Source organism: Crocuta crocuta, unplaced genomic scaffold (assembly GCF_008692635.1).
Source record: "Crocuta crocuta isolate KB4526 unplaced genomic scaffold, BGI_CrCroc_1.0 scaffold96, whole genome shotgun sequence".
Classification (NCBI taxonomy): Eukaryota; Metazoa; Chordata; class Mammalia; order Carnivora; family Hyaenidae; genus Crocuta; species Crocuta crocuta.
This window is the reverse complement of record NW_027531522.1, coordinates 6,045,678-6,062,783: the sequence shown is the minus strand read 5'-3', so window position 1 is coordinate 6,062,783 and position 17,106 is coordinate 6,045,678. Positions and strand designations below refer to the sequence as shown.

The 17,106-nt window shown below is 38.2% G+C and overlaps 1 protein-coding gene and 1 pseudogene across 1 annotated transcript in view; both read left to right on the top strand.

Moving 5' to 3' along the window:
* Positions 1-17,106, top strand: part of PLXDC2 (plexin domain containing 2) — a 447,796-nt gene that overhangs the window by 285,308 nt on the left and 145,382 nt on the right. The window lies entirely within an intron of this gene.
* On the top strand, positions 3,934-5,272 carry LOC144238631 (phosphoglycerate kinase 1 pseudogene; annotated as a pseudogene).

The window sequence follows — 17,106 nt, the reverse complement described above, 5'->3', positions numbered from 1 at the left end:
GACTCTGCTTCTTTGCATTCTCACTGCCAACAGTTGGGTTCCATATTGCCTCACGCCTGGTTGTTCCTGTCACCTCTGGCTCCGAGCTGGGCTCCTTATATGCTGTCACTCCCTCACCAGGGAGTCTAATTTGACCAGAACTAAACTGAAATGTGGTTTTATTACTCTCCCTTATTAGAATGGGTGGAGGAGGGTCTGTAATGTACCCTCCAGACTGAGAAGGCACTTGAAGACCGAGAACAAAGCAAGCTATTCCATTTCATTTTCAGAGAGTTTTATTCAGGGTAACTTACTGAGTGGGGGATAAGGGGAATCAGGCAGGCAGATGAACCAGGCAGGACGTGGTTATTCTCCACAACTATTCTCCACTTAATCTGGACCTCAACCCCCAGCTTATAAAGCGCAGGGCATGGTGATGAGGTCACAGGATAGTTATCTAAAGTGGCACCATCTGCACACCAGAGGGTCTCTGCTAGTTACCTAAGTGGAGCCTTCTGTGCACCACTTTAAGGAAGATCAGAATGAGCCTTCCCGCATTCTGGTCAGGATATACATTAACCTTCACTGGACCTAGAACACATGGCCCCATGGGGGAGGTCACTGCATGGACACAAACAGGACAGAGGACCAAAGTGGAGTTAGTGTTGTTCGTGCTTCTCCATCCCTCCTACTTAGTTAACAGTCAGAATTTGCAGAGAACCAGTTATGTGCTACACAGAGCAGTAGGCAGAGGAAACAATGACAAATGCATTCCCTGCTGCAGAGCAACAGTCAGTTTAGTGTGGGTGATAGACTTGTAAACTTAAGTTACTCACAATGGAATAAGTACTAAAATGCCTTAAAATTCTTTCTGTCATTTTCTGTTACCCTCACATAAGTTTTTTTTTTTTTCATTTTAACCTTGATGGAAAATTCTTTGTGACATTTTAAAAAGAAATTTATTATTCCATTGCTTTAAAAATGGAATTAATTCTTTTCCCTACACCAGCAACTGCTGTTATGTTGTTTTGTAATTTTAACGATATATTTTTTTTATTCAGTGTTAAATTTTTGGAAACAATTGTCTTGTGATTCAGAGAAAATATATTTCACTTGGATTGTAGATGTTCTCCAAGTAAAATATACACATTTATAAACTAATATCTGGTTTAGTTTATTTTAAAAGCTAAACCAAAAATGTCAAAGTGAAATTTTTTTGTCAATAGACATTGTGAAGAATCAGACTAGTCATTGTAAGAAAGACATATGTACTTCATTTTTTAAAATTGTTTAAAAGTGACTAAATACTGGTGTCACTAGCTTAAAATAGATTATTAAAACTCTAAGATATTTTATGAAAGCCCCATGGTAAACACAAAAATAAAACAGAAAGTACACAACAGAAAAAAGAAAGGAAACAAAACATATCATTACAAAATCAATGAAATACAAAGTAGATACCAAGACAAGAAAAGATGGACAAAAGAACTACAGGATAGATTGAAAATAATAAATAGAAATAGTAAGTTCTTCTCTATTAATAATTACTATAAATATAAATGGATTAAACTCCCTAATCAAAAGGCTTAGAGTAGCTGAATAGGTTTAAAAATTCCAGCTATATACAAGAAACTCACTTTAGGTTTAAGGACCCATATGAAGGGATGGAAAAATATATTCCATATAATTGGTAACCAAAGAGAAGAGGGACAGCTATATTTATATCAGACAAACTACACTATAAGTCAAAACTGTTATAAGAGACAAAGGACATTATATAATGATAAAACAGCCAATAAAGTAGGAAGATATAACCAATATTAAAAAAAAAAAAACTGCACCCAACATCAGAGCTCCTAAATATATAAAACATTGACAAACTGAAGGAGAAATAGACAGCAGTTCAATAATAGTAGAGACTTTAATACTCCACATTCAATAATGGAAACAACCTCCAGACAGAAAATCAATAAAGAAATAGTATACTTAAATAACACTGTACACCAAATAAACCTAACAGACACATGCAGAATATCCTACCCAAAATCAGCAGCACACACAATCTTCTTAAGAAAATTGCACATGGAACATTCTCCAGGATAGACCATATATTGGGCCACAAAAGGAGTCTTAATGTATTTTAAAAGACTGAAATCATGTTGAACATATTTTCCAACCACTGTAGGATGAAACTAGAAATTAATAGCAAGAAGTAAAACTGGAAAATATGTGTCCACAGGTATGTGGACATTAAAAAACATACTGTCAGACAGCTAATGGACTAAACAAAAAAATTAAAGGGAAATTATACAATATCTTCAGACAAATGAAAATGTAAACACAGCATACCAAAATTATGGGATGTAGCAAAAGCAATAGTAAGATGGAAGTTTATAATTATAAGCACCTACATTAAAAAAGAAGATCTCAAATAAACTAACTTTACATCTCAAGGAACTAGGAAAATCACAAGCTAAGCTCAAAGTTAGCAGGAGGAAGGATATAATAAAGATTAGAGCAGAACTAAAATTGAGACCAGAGAAACAATAGAGATATCAACATAGCTAAGAAGTGATTTTTGAAAAAGAGTAGCAAAAATGACAAGACCTTAGACTAACTAGAGAAAAGAGAGAAATTATTCAAATAAACAAAATCAGAAATAAAAGAGGAGATATTAAAGTTTATGTCACAGAAATAGACAGGATCATAAATTACTGTGAACAATTATATACCAACAAATTGGATAACCTAGAAGAAATGGATACATTCCTGGAAACATAAACCCTACCAAGGCTAAATCATGAAGTAATAGAAAATCTGAACATACCTATAATTAATAAGAAATTCGAATCAGTGGGGGGTGCCTGGGTGGCTCAGTTGGTTAAGCGTCCAATTTCGGCTCAGGTCATGATCTCACAGTTTGTGAGTTTGAGCCCCGCATTAGGCTCTGTGCTGACAGCTCAGAGCCTGGAACCTGTTTTGGGTTCTATGCCTCCCTTTCTCTCTCCTTCCCCTGCTCACACTGTCTGTCTCTGTCTCTCAAAAAATGAATATGTGTTAAAAAAAAAAAAAAAAACAAGAAAAATTGAATAAGTAATAAAAAAAAAAGAAACAAAAAACAAAAATCTCACAGCACAGAAAAAGACCATATATCTTCATGGGTGAACTCTACCAAAGATTTAAGAATTAACACTAATTCTTCTCAATCTCTTCCAAAATATGAAAAAGGAGGGAATGCTTCCAAATGTATTCTATAAGTCCAGCATTACCATGATATCAAAGCCAAAACAAAGGTATTACTAGAAAAGAAAAATACAGACAATTATTCCTGATTAACATGGAGGCAAAATCCTCAATACAATACGAGCAAACAAACACATGAAAAGAAGCATAAACCATTGCCAAATGGAACTTATCCCTTGGATGGAAGGATGCTTCAAATATGAAAACCGGTTAATGTGATACACCACATTTCCTAGCCAGGGCTGTTTGGCAAGAAAAGGTAATAAAAAGCATCCAAATGGGAAAGACAGAAGTAAAATTTTCTCTCTTTGCAGGTGACATATTTTTATATGTTGAAAATCTTAAGGATCACACACACACACACACACACACACACACACATACACACACACTGCTAGAACTAATACATGAATTGAGTAAAGTTGCAGAACATAAAGTCGACATACAAATATTAGTTAAGTTTCTAGAAACTAATACCAAATTATCTGAAAAGATAGAGGGGGAAAACCTCTGCTATTTATATTTATATATTGTTATTATTATTTACATATATGTTTATATACATTTATTTATTTATTTATACTAACATTGAAAAGAAAAAAATAAATTTAGCCAAAGAGGTGAAAGACTTGTATACTAAAATCTACAAAACACTGGTGAAAGAAGTTGAAGAAGATATAAATAAAAGTAAAGACACCATCTAATTTATAAATGGCCATACTAGTGGCCCAAGCCACTCTCTGCATTCCGCATTTATCTCGAGTGCATGTCAGCCACCTTCTCCATTCTTTAAGCTCTCAGCCTCAATGCCACTGTATTGCCAAGATCATGCTTTCTAACTGGCTGACTCTGGACAAGCTGAGTGTGAAGGGGAAGTGGACAGTCATGAGAGTGGACTTAAACGAAGAACCAGATAAGAACCAACCAGAGAATCAAGGCTGCCATCACAAGCATCAAATTCTGCTTGGACAGTGGAGTCAAGTCAGTTGTTCTTATGAGCCATGTGGGCCGGCATGATGGTGTCCTCCTGCCTGACAAGTACTCTTTGGAGCCAGATGCTATAGGATTCAAACCTCTGCTGGGAAAAGATGTTTTGTTCTTGAAGGACTATGCAGGCCCAGAAGCTGAGAAAGCTTGTGCTGACCCAGCTGCTGGGTCTGTCATCGTGCTGGAGAACCTATACTTCCGTGTGGAAGAAGAAAGGAAGGGAAAAGGTATTTCTGGGAATAAGGTTAAAGCTGAGCCAGCCAAAATAGAAGCCTTCTAAGCTTCACTTTCCAAACTAGGACATCTATGTCAATGATGCTTTTAGCACTACTCACAGCTCGATGGTGGGAGTCCATATGCCACCGAAGGCTGGACATTTCTTGATGAAGGAGGAGCTGGGCTACTTTGCCAGGCCTCGGAGAGCCCAGACTGATGGACCTCCTAGGCAGAGCTAAAGTTGCAGACAATACCACATGGTCAGCAGTATACTGGACAATGCCAATGAGTTGATTATTGGTGGTGGGATGACTTTTATTTTCCTTAAGGTGCTCAACAACATGGAGATTGGCAATTCTCTGTTTGATGAAGAGAGAGGCAAGATCATAAAAGTCCTGGTATCTAAAGCTGAGAAGAACAGTGTGAAAATCACCATGTCTGTTGACTTTGTCACTGCTGAGAAGTTTGATGAGAATGCCAAGACTGGCCAAGCCACTGTGGCCTCTGGCATACCTGCTGGTGGGATGGGCTTGGACTGTGGTTCTAAGAGGAGCCAGAAGTATGCTGACGCAGTTGCTCAGGCTAAGCAGATTGTGTGGAATGGACCTGTGGGTATATTTGAATGGGAAGCTTTTGGCCAAGGAACCAAAGCCCTCATAGATGAGGTGGTGAAAGCCACTTCCAGGGGATGCATCACCATCAAAGGAAGTGGAGACACTGCCCCTTACTGTGCCAAATGGAACACAGAGGATAAGGTCAGCCATGTGAGCACTGTGGGGGTAGTGCCAGTTTAGAGCTCCTGGAAGGCAAAGTCTTTCCTGGGGTCAGTGCTGTTAAAAGTGTTTAATACTTTCCTGTCTTTCGGTTCCTGTGCACAGCCCCTAAGTCAACATAGCACTTGCTGCATCTTCACGGCATTAACTAAATCTTCCCTTGTGTCAAGATTCAGCTAGTAGCCACAGATGCAGTGCCAGGAACCTTTAAACAGTTGCACAGTATCTCAGCTCCTCTTTACTGCACCCTGTTTTTGCCTACATTCTACAAGATGCCATTTAATTTTCTTAGTGACTTATAATCAATTGGTGATTATGCATCCTAGAGTGCATATATTTCTATTTTGCCTTTTTAAAGAAAATGAGCTATGTTAGCTTCTCTTTTTTAAGTAGCTTATTCTGATTAACTTTGTCCTTGTTTCACCACTCAGCATGGAAATAAGATGGAATTTCAATTGTAGATGGATAGGGAGAACGTTGGTGATCTATTGAATAAATAATAAAAATATCCATTGAAAAATAAATAAAATAAAATGTCCATACTACTAAAGCAATCTACAAACTTAATGCCATCTCTACCAAAATGTCAATTGCATTTTTAAATAATTTTTTAAATGTTTATTCATTTTTGAGAGAAAGAGACAGAGCATGAGCAGAGGAGGGGCAGAGAGAGAGGGAGACACAGAATCTGAAGCAGGCTCCAGGCTCCAAGCTGTCAGCACAAAGCCCAACAGGGGGCTCAAACTCACAAACCATGAGATCCTGACCTGAGCCAAAGTCAGTCACTTAACTGACTGAGCCACCCAGGCACCCCAGCCAATCACAGTTTTTACAGAAATAGAAAAAAAAAACCTTTTTTAAAAAAAATTTTAATGTTTTTATTTATTTCTGAGAGAGAGACAGCTTGAGCAGGGGAGGGTCAGAGAGAGAGGGAGACACAGAATCTGAAACAGGCTCCAGGCTCTGAGCTAGCTGTTGGCAGAGAGGCTGACATGGGGCTCCAACCCACAAACTGCGAGATCATGACCTGAGCTGAAGTTGGACTCTTAACCTACTGAGCCACCCAGGCGTCCCAGAAAAAAAAATCTTAAAATTCACATGAAACTACAAAAGGCTCTGAATAGTCAAGAAATCTTGAGAAAGTAAAACAAGGATGGAGGTATCACATTTCTGGGTTTCAATACTATAGTGATTAAAACAGTATGGTACTCACATAAAGATAGACTATAGACCAATGGAACAGAATAAAAAGCTAGAAATAAATCCACATTTACAGTCAATTGATGTTCAACAAGGGACCAAGAATACACAATGAGGAAAGGATAGTCTTTTCAACAAGCACCATTTGGAAAAGTGGATATCTACAAGCAAAAAAAATGAAATTGGATCTTCATCTTACACCATACACAGAAATCAGTTCAAGATTAAAGATTTTAACATAAGGTCTGAGATTGTAAAACACGTAGAAGAAAACATAGGGGAAAAGTTTCGTGACATTGGACATGATAATGATCTTGTGGATTTGACACCAAAAGCAAAGGCACAAAGCAAAATAAACAATTGGGACTACAGTTGACCCTGAACAACATGGGTTTGAACTTGAACTCTGTGGGGCATCTTATCATAGATTTTTACAGTATGATACTGTAAATGTATTTTCTCTTATGATATTATTAATATTTTCTTTTCTCTGGCTACTTTTATTATAAGAATATAGTATATAATATATATATAACATACAAAATATGTATTAATCAATTGTTTATGTTATCAGTAAGGCTTCCAGTCAACAGTAGCCTATTAGAAGTTAATCTTTTGGGGAGTCAAAAGTTATACATTGATTCTCAACTGGACAGGGGTTAGGTGCCCCTCAAACCCCACTGCTGTTCAAAGGTCAACTGCACATCAATCTAAAAAGCTTCTGTGCAGCAATTGAAACCATCAGCAATATGAAAAGACAGCCTACAAAATGGGAAAAATATTTGCAAATTCTATATCTGGTAAGGGGTTAATATCCAAAATATATAAGGAATTCCTACAACTCAATAGCAAAGTAATAGCTCAATTTAAGATATGGGCAAAGGTCTTCATTGGCATTTCTTCAAAGAAGACATACAAATGGCAACAGCTACACAAAAAGATGTTCAACAGCACTAATCATCAGAAAAATACAAATCAAAACCACAGAGACATCTCACCTCATACCTGTTAGGATGCCTACTATTTAAAAAAAAAGATAACAAGTGTTGGAGAGGATGAGGTAAAAATGGAATCCTTACACACTGTTGGTGAGAATGTAAAATGGACAGCTGCTATGGAAAACAGTATGGAGTTTCCTAAAAAATTAAAAATGGAAGTACCATATGATCCAGCAATCTCGCTTCTGAGTATTTATCCAAAAGAATTGAAATTAGAATCCCAGAGAGATATTTGCATCACCATGCTCATTGCAGAATTATTCACAATAGCCAAGATGTGAAAACAACTTCAATGTTCATCAACAGATGAGTACATCAAGAAAAAGTGATCAATGGGGCGCCTGGGTGGCTTAGTCGGTTAAGCGTCCGACTTTCGCTTAGGTCATGATCTCGCAGTTTGTGGGTTCGAGCTCCGCATCGGGCTCTGTGCTGACTGCCAGCTCGGAGCCTGGAGCCTGCTTCAGAGTCTGTATCTCCCTCTCTCTCTGACCCTCCCCTGCTCAAGCTGTCTCTCTCTCTCTCTCTCCTAGAAATAAATAAAAAATTAAAAAAAAAAAAGAAAAAGTGATCAATACATATGAGGGACTATTAGCCTACAAAAGAAGGAAACCCCTGTGGTAGACAACAACATGAATGAACCTCGAGGACTTTGTGCTAGGCCAAATAAGCTAATCACAGAAGAACAAATATTGCGTGATTCCACTTATATAAGGTATCCAAAATAGTCAAACTCATAGAAGCAGAGAGTAGAATGGTTGTTGCCAGGAGCTAGACGACGGGGAAGAAGGGAGGTGCTGTCCAATGGGTAGAAAGTTTCAGTGATGCAAGTTGGATAAGCCCTAGGGGTCCACTGCACAGCATTACACTTCTAGTTAACAATACTGTATTATGCACTTAAAATTTTTAAGAGGGTAGATCTCATGTTAGGCACTCTTACCACAATTTTTTTTTCTTTTATAGTTTATTGTCAAGTTGGTTTCCATGTAACACCCAATGCTTATCCCAACAAGTGCCCTCCTCCATGCCCATCACCCCTCTTCCCCACTCAGCCCTCAATTGGTTCTCAGTATTCAAGAGTCTCTCATGGTTTGCCTCCCTCCCTCTCCCCAACTCCTTTTCCCTTTCCCCTCCCCCATGGTCCTCTGTTAAGTTTCTCCTGTTTCACTTATAAGTGAAAACATATGGTATCTGTCTTTCTCTGCCTGACCTATTTCTCTCAGCATAACACCCTCGAGTTCCATCCATGCTGCTACAAATGACCAGATTTCATTCTTTCTCATTGCCATGTAGTATTCCATTGTATAGATGAACCACATCTTCTTGATCCATTCATCAGTTGATGGACATTTAGGCTGTTTCCATGATTTGGCTATTGTTGAAAGTGGTGCTATGAACATTGGGGTACATGTGCCCCTATGCATCAGCACTCCTGTATCCCTTGGGTAAATTCCTAGCAGTGCTAAGGAGTGAACAACCAAATGTCTTTGTAAATTTTCCATGAGATGCCAGAGTGCCAGTCTCATGGTTACCCTTTCTCATAACAAAGTGAATTTTCCCAGATGGCAAATAATCTGAGAAGAATTTGATATCTAGGAATTTCACAGACCCTAGCGTACACCTTTACATGTTTTCTAATACTCTATCATAACCTTCTGATTATCATTTGAATCTTATTTGATAGTCCCTCACTGAGCCTTTTAGTTATTGAACAATACTGAGATATAAACTTAAAAGGTTCACTTGTGAAAATAAGGAAAGTTCTTCTAGTATTCCCTAGTCCCCTATCTGGACTTTGGATTTTGAATAGGTCCTCTTCTCATTGAATAGTCTCTATTAATCTTTTCCTGAAAAAGAAATCTTCTCCTACGTTTGACTCCATGTTTTTCTCTCCATTACATCCCGATTCAGTGGGAGAATATCCCATGGAGATCTTTAGTGAGCTTTTTAGGGTTCTTTTGGCTCTCATATTTGGTCATCTGTATTAGGTTGAGAACCCTCAGAACAAGACTTCTGTCAGAGTATAACATTTATATAGTTCTGTTTTATAGATTTTTAAGTATACAGATTTCATTGCCTTGTATTTATCTAACATTATGTCAATACTTAGGCTGCCTTAGATTGTTCCAAAGAGAGGTCTGCCTGAAAGTTGGAAAGAAAATCTTTGTCATGGAATGTATTTGGTGTGTCTCTTTATATACTGCTTGTGAAATACGAATGCCACAGACAAATACATTGTCATCAGGAAAATAATGCATTTGTCATATATACTGGGCTCTACTTACAGTTTTCTTTAGACCACAGATGACACGACAGCATGGAATAAGTGACCCTGGAAGTGATTTTTGTAGTTCCCTGAAGAGTAGTTTATCTATGTGTGTCCATGCATCCTCACCTTATCTGGGGCAGAGCTACAAATCCAGTTTCATGGTTAAGTTAGTAGGTAATCCCTCCTGTTTGCAAGCCTTGAAATGGTGCGTATCCTTCAGAGGAATCTGATTATGCCAGACCCCTAAGGTTCCCGCTTCAGTGCACAAGGGCTTAACTCAAAAACAACGGACTCAACCGAGGAATGTCAGTGCTGGGAAGCAGCCCTATGACTCTTTTTTTGTGATTCTTCCCCCTGCATATGAGCAACAGAAATGGGATTGGATCACTCACATACTTGTATTCTGAAACTAGCTGTTGAGCCTAGATTTAGCTTTTCCTCCACGAGGTTCCCCATCTTAATAAACGACCCCTTCATCTTTCATTTGACTCCCTCTTTGGCACTCTCCTAGTGTATCCACTAAAACATCTGCACAGTAATTTACTTCTGAAAAACCTTCTGATGTATCTACATCTGGCTACCTCATTCCTAGGGGAAGCCCATTGCATCTTTCCACAAGTTACTGAAATAGACAGTGAACCCTTCACCATACTTTATGTATGTCCTCCTTACACCTTGTCTACACTCTGCCTGAATAAACTTTACATTTTTTGAAATATTGCAGCTGTACAAAAAAATAGATAATATAAAAAATGTTGTGTACCCAATAGCCAGTTTGAAAGTGAGGGGTAAAACAGACACAGTTGAATTTTACCCTGTGCCCTTATCCATGTGTTCCCCACTTTTCTTTTCTGGAAATAATCACTCTCCTGAGTGTGGTGTTTATCAGAATGTTCTTTCAGTAGAGTAAATCTTGTCATGTTAAGTCTCTGTTCAACCCTTCTGTGTGCATCCATTACTTTTAGTCCCCAGACCTGTGCCATGGCTGGCATGGCCTCCCGTGTGCTATTGCTGTCCCCTGGCTGCCTCTCTCCAGCCTCATCACACACCATTCTCTGTGAGGTCAGGGAAGGCCCTCTCCCTGCTCTAGCTTCCTAATGTAATCTCTCAAACACGCTAAGCACTCGATAATTGCTAGCAAATTGGATGAATACATGAGTGTCCGCCAGATGCTGTGTTGAGATACAAACATGAAAAAGTTCTGGCCTCTGGCCTCTAGGGTTCGCAGCAGATCATGAGAGAGGGGAACAGACAAGGAGGGGGATGTGAAAATAAACAATTGTAAACCAGTGAGGTTGAGACCTATAATAGAAGTTGGGATGAGCATAGGGATGGCACACCAAAGGGTATAATCAGATCTTCTGGGGTTGGAGAGGATAAAAGACAGCTTCACACAAGAGGAGACGTTTAAATTGAAGCTTGAAAAATGAATAGGATTTTTCAGGGCACAGAAGGAAGAAAGCGTATTTCAGGCAGAAGAATGCAGCATGTGAAAAGTGCATAAAACACATGGCACCCACGGAGAGCTGGGAGTAGATGAAGCCTAGGGTCCATGTGGAGGAGAGGAGAAGATGAAGTTCGAGAGCGGGGAGCGGCCAGACCAGGGAGGGCTTTATATATTGAGCTGTGTCATTAGGACCATTCTCATTGTTGAAACCCAGTTTATTACTTCTGTGGCAGACACTCTGCCCAGCCAAGCTGAACAGCATGTACAAAGATGAATAAATTGACCCACCTGTGCTTAAAAGCATATCTAGTAAGAAGATAAAACATTTCCATAATGCAAATTATTTTTACCCCTCTTTTCCTCAAATAAAAGGAAGGGTAGATTCATATTTAATGAAATCGGGACTTTTTAAATACTTTTTGGTGAACCATTAGACGTGAGCTGAATGGCCACAAACCAGAGGGCCAGCATGTCACTCCAGTGCCTGTAACTTACTCTGACAATGTGACTAGTATCTAGTCTTTAAAAACTTCCACAATCGCAGAGCCTACAGAGGATGGTTACAGCCACTTGAGGGGCAGTTTGAGACCCAAGTTCACGTGATTTTAGCCCCCACCTGTCACAGAATGGTATGGGGTTGGTGGGGGACTTGTGCTCACCTTCTACTTAAGGTCAGCGGTGAGTGGACACTCATTCAGGTATTTTGGCCCCTATGGGTGACAATAGGAGATAATCATTTCTTTAGCTTAAAAACGGCCATCTTTCTTAATAACATATATACTCCTGAGAGTGGATAAAATAGTAAAGATTGTATCCCATTTATGCCACACGGTAGCACAGAAGAACTCATCAAATTTCTCATGAGAGAAGGTTTAAATATGAGGGAGAGAGCTAATTGCCATTGTATACTTGCATAGGGTTGCTGACAATGGCAATGTACGAAAAAGGGAATGTGGAAGCCTCAACAATGAATGCTCATAAATTTTGTGTCTCCCCAAGCCTCCTGCATCCCAAATTCATGCAAAGTTAAATGTTATTAATTTTTATATTAAAAAAAATTAAAGAGGCGTTCCTTTAACATTGGTGTCTGATTGAATATGAGCTTGTCCCTGGCTTCATTGAGCTTCGGGTACATAAATGAGGTACAGTATTATGGCTGGGTATGTCACTGAGGCCAAATGCTACCTGCAGCCCCCTTCACTGCTGCACTCACACACTGAACAGGAACTGCAAATGAATGTCCAGGGAAAGAATGCCTCCCAGCATGGTGGACCTTTTCATTCTGTGCCTTACCAGATATAAAGTGAAGTAAAAAAAGAAAATTTATCCCTTCAGTTCTGATTAGTCTGAAGCAGTTACACAAAAGTGCATTTGAGATACAGGCTCTTGCTGTTCTTCCACAAAGACTAATATATGAGAAAACCAGGTTATCAATTACAGTATAGCTTCCATGCTTTCCCACAGTCCCCTTTGAGAAGTGCCTCTTTTCAACCTAAGATATGATAGTTTTGCCCGCCCTGAGCCTTTTTGTCAGATATAAATATGGTGTTGGGGAGAAATATCTAAGAATCTCTTTTATTTTCCCTGGGAGACAAGAAAATGTTGCACCTGCACTTGGAAGGTTGCTGTTTTTTGTTTTTTGTTTTTTGTTTTTTGTTTTTTGCTGGTTATGCCTGTTAACCTAAGAGGGGGGTTGCATGCTTCCTGTCCTCTCTGGGGCTGTCCCAGAGCTGTGGTTCTATTGCCTGTCTTTTGTATGCCACCTGCCCATTTCTGTCTCTTCCCAGTACATGCTGCTCCGGTCAAAGACACTGTAAACTGTGAAGTTAAATGAGCCTCATTTGTGAATATCATTTCCTACTGCTTTACTTTGGTTGGATAATCAAATGTTAAGGTTTAATTGAAGTGAACACATTGAGAGAGAAATGGGGAAAATGGCATCTCTACGTGAAGAATCAAGAGAAGTAAGGTATTCAGGTGGCTACAGGTTGATGGCTTGACAGAAGTTTCTCTATTCTTCTCTAAGGTACGGAGAGAGTTCTTTAGAAATAAGAAATCAGAAGGAGAAATAACCAGAAGTGTGATTCTTCACCAGTGACATTTCTTTTAAATGTTTTACCAAATATTTTTTCAGGCTTGTAAAATACCTTTGTGATAGTTATTTTAGTTAGATTCTGAATTATATTTCTTTCATGTTCTATAGATTTCAACTTGTCATCTAGATATCTATTTTACAATAAGCTGATTGTTTTCTGCATTAAACAAATATACAATGTATACTTAGTGGAAAAGAAACAGCAGGTATAATGATTGGAAAGGAAAAATGTTCTCATTATTTTCTAATGATAGTTCATAAATGAGAGCCCCCAAAAATGTATAGACAAATTATTAGAATTAGTTCTGGAGCTAAAGATTACTGAATATAAAATCAATATACAAAGGCAATTTTCGGGATGCCACCACAAATGGTTACAAAACATGACTGAAACTAAAGTTTTCAATAATAAGATTTTCAAAAAAGGCTAAGTAAATTGGAATAAATCTAAAATGATGTACAACACATTTTTGAGAAAATGAATTAAAAACAGNCAAAACATGACTGAAACTAAAGTTTTCAATAATAAGATTTTCAAAAAAGGCTAAGTAAATTGGAATAAATCTAAAATGATGTACATTTTTGAGAAAATGAATTAAAAACATTTTAAGATATCTAGAATGCCTAAATAAATATATATCTCATGTTTGTGGATCAGAAGACTCAAAACCAAAAGGAGTAAATTCCTCCTACACTTACTTAAAATTTCAATGCAATTTCTGTCAAAATCCAACATGGTTATTTTACTTGTGTGCGTGTATCTTGATAAACTAATTCAGAAGTATGAAAGAGTGAAAGGCTAAGGATAGTCACACATTCTTTTCTTATTTTTTTAATGTTTAATTATTTTTGAGAAAGAGATAGAGCACAAATGGGGGAGGGGCAGAGAGAGCGAGAGGGAGGAACAGAATCCAAAGACACGGAATCCAAAACAGCCTCAAGTTAGGCTCTGTGGTAAGCATGGAGCCTGCTTAGGATTCTCTCTTTCCCTCTCCCACTGCCCTTCTCTTTCTTTCTCCCTCTCAAAAAAAAAATAATAATAAAAAGTCTCTAAAAAAGTAAAAAGTGTAAAAACTATAAAGGAAGGAAATGATAAATTAAAAATGTATGAAAATGGTTAGCAGTAAATTTTAAAGGTTATATTTGTGCTTTATTCTGTACCTTTTAGTCTGGATGGTAGATAAACTGATACATGGGTGCTTATTACTTATTCATATGTGCATAAGCATATATTCTCTGCATATGTTCTGAATTTTGTCATTTGACATTTATTTTTAAAGCCATTAATATACATAGTCATATATATATAAACAAGTAGCAATTAGTCAAACACCATGAAATATCCATATTTGAATGTGTATGAATGTTTGAATATGTACTCAGGAATTTTTTAATCTAAATATCACTTGCAAAGTCTCCCAAGGTCAAGGAAACTGCTTGTTAGTATTTTGATCAGAATAAATATATTCCGTAAATTTTTTTTCAAGTAGGAATATAGGAAGTAGAATCTCCTACATTTGAATTAGGATCTAATTTGTGAGATAAATGACGGTACTAACCGCATTCCATTCTTTTCGACCTCAGTGACCATATAACAAATGAATGCAAATAATTCTGTATGGTAGCTGTGCTGGAAGAATATATATTCTTTTTCTTAATGGTTTCATTTTATATTTGAGAGAGAGGGACGAGAGAGACAGAGACAGAGCATGAGCAGGGAGAGACAGAGAGACAGAGACAGAATCTGAAGCAGGCTCCAGGCTCTGAGCTGTCAGCACAGAGCACAGAGTTTGCAGGGCTCAAACTCAGGAACTGTGAGATCACGACCTGAGCCGAAGTCTCATGCTCAACCAATTGAGCCACCCAGGTGTCCCTGGAAGAATATATATTCTAATGAACTCCTGAGTCAACACTAGGAAGAGATGACTGAATAAACTTTGTTTATTTGCTTGTTTGTTTATTCATTTGGTGTGAACCCAAGAGTTCTGAAAGAAACGTAAGGCATGGATGTAGAATGTCTTAGGGCTGTTTTCAATCTCTCACTGTTCTTAGTAACCACAGTCTTTCCTAAAATGGAGCTGATAAATTTCATAAAAGAATACATTACATTTTTAAAAATAAATGCCATTTTGAAAAGTTCAATCTAGGTGATATCAGCCAAGGTATTGATGGGTTGGGTACATCTGGCTCATAAAAATGAGTAACAACGTGTCTAAAATGCTTTCAGAGGAAGTAGGCTAATGGGATTATTAACTGGGATTAGGATTTTATGATGCTTCAGATTTAAGATATTCAATATGCATTTTGTATTGATTTGCAAATCTACATACTCTAAGATTCTCTCTCTCCCTCAAAAGAGAATCATGTAAGAATAACCCAAGGATGCAAAAATCCCATTGACCCACAACATGAGTTTCATTTTGCTAATTCAGAGAATACTTACTTGTTTTTCTTAGCCATGTCCAAAGCCACTTCCTATCAATATTTCAGATTAGTGCTTAGCAACCAAGAAGTAAGATGCTTGGGGCGCTTGGGTGGCTCAGCCGTTTAAGCGTCCAACTTCGTCTCAGGTCATGATCTCATGGTCCGTGGGTTCCAGCCCCGCGTCAGGCTCTGTGCTGACTGCCAGCTCAGAGCCTGGAGGCTGTTTCAGATTCTGTGTCTCCCTCTCTCTCTGACCCTCCCCTGCTCTCTCTCTCTCTCATAAATAAATGAAACATTAAAAAAAAAATTTTTTTAAAGAAGTAAAATGCTTAACTGTAGTGATGAGCTCCACCTAGTTCTCGTTACATGTATAACATAATGTACTTAACATAACATGATATATACCATAATTAAATATAACAAAATATGATAGATATAATTATAAAATATATAAAAAGTAAATATATAATATAAAATGTTTGTGTATGTGTGTATTTGTATTCATGTGTATACACACACCACACACACCTGTATACAGATAAACAAAGCCAAATACATAAATCCCTTACTCAAATACACTGAATTTTTCATTTGGCATCTAATGTTTTGAGTGTTCAAATTGTAGGGCATATTGAAACTACCAAGTGCAAATTGTCATATGAATGTACAATGGGGTCAGTGCTCTTTTATTAACAGGCTGTTTCGTCCTTCTCACTGATCATTCATCTTGTTAAAGGACCAGATGACTAAAACGTCTCAGGAAATGTAGTTGTGGTCACAATTCTTTTTTTTTAAATTTTTTAAAATTCATTTCTGAGAGAGAGAGACAGTGTGAGCAGAGGAGGGTCAGAGAGAAAGAGAGACGCAGAATCTGAAATAAGCTCCAAGCTCTGAGCTAGCTGTCAGCACAGAGCCCGACGCAGACCTCGAACCCACGAACCATGAGATCATGAACTGAGCCAAAGTCGGACGCTTAACCGACTGAGCCACCCAGGCACCCCTGTGGTCACAATTCTATGACTGCAAAAGGGCTCCTGTCTCAAGGAGGTGGGCAGTATCACAGTTTGAACCTGACCAGAGGGCTGCAGAAGTCAAGAGCAGATGAAGAGGGGAATCTGTGTAGCTGCAGAACCCTGACTTTCACAGGATGTCACAGGGCAATGCAGACATTCCACATGTATGCTGAATGGTAGGACTGTAGCTACATCTCTGTAGCACTTCTTCCCTGACCAATGCACACTACAGTGCTATTTAGAAGGAGTTAATTTTAACCTAATTTTACAGAGGAAATTGCAACTCAATGAAAGTAAGTGATGACATGACATGATACAGCTTGTAAAAGATGAATTCAGACCTAGGCCTGTCTAGTCCACTTCAGCTCCTCCCGGTGAGAAATGCACACACACACACTGCATGTGTATTATGTATACATGCACACACACATATGCACACAACTATTTTCATACTGTCTTTCCAAA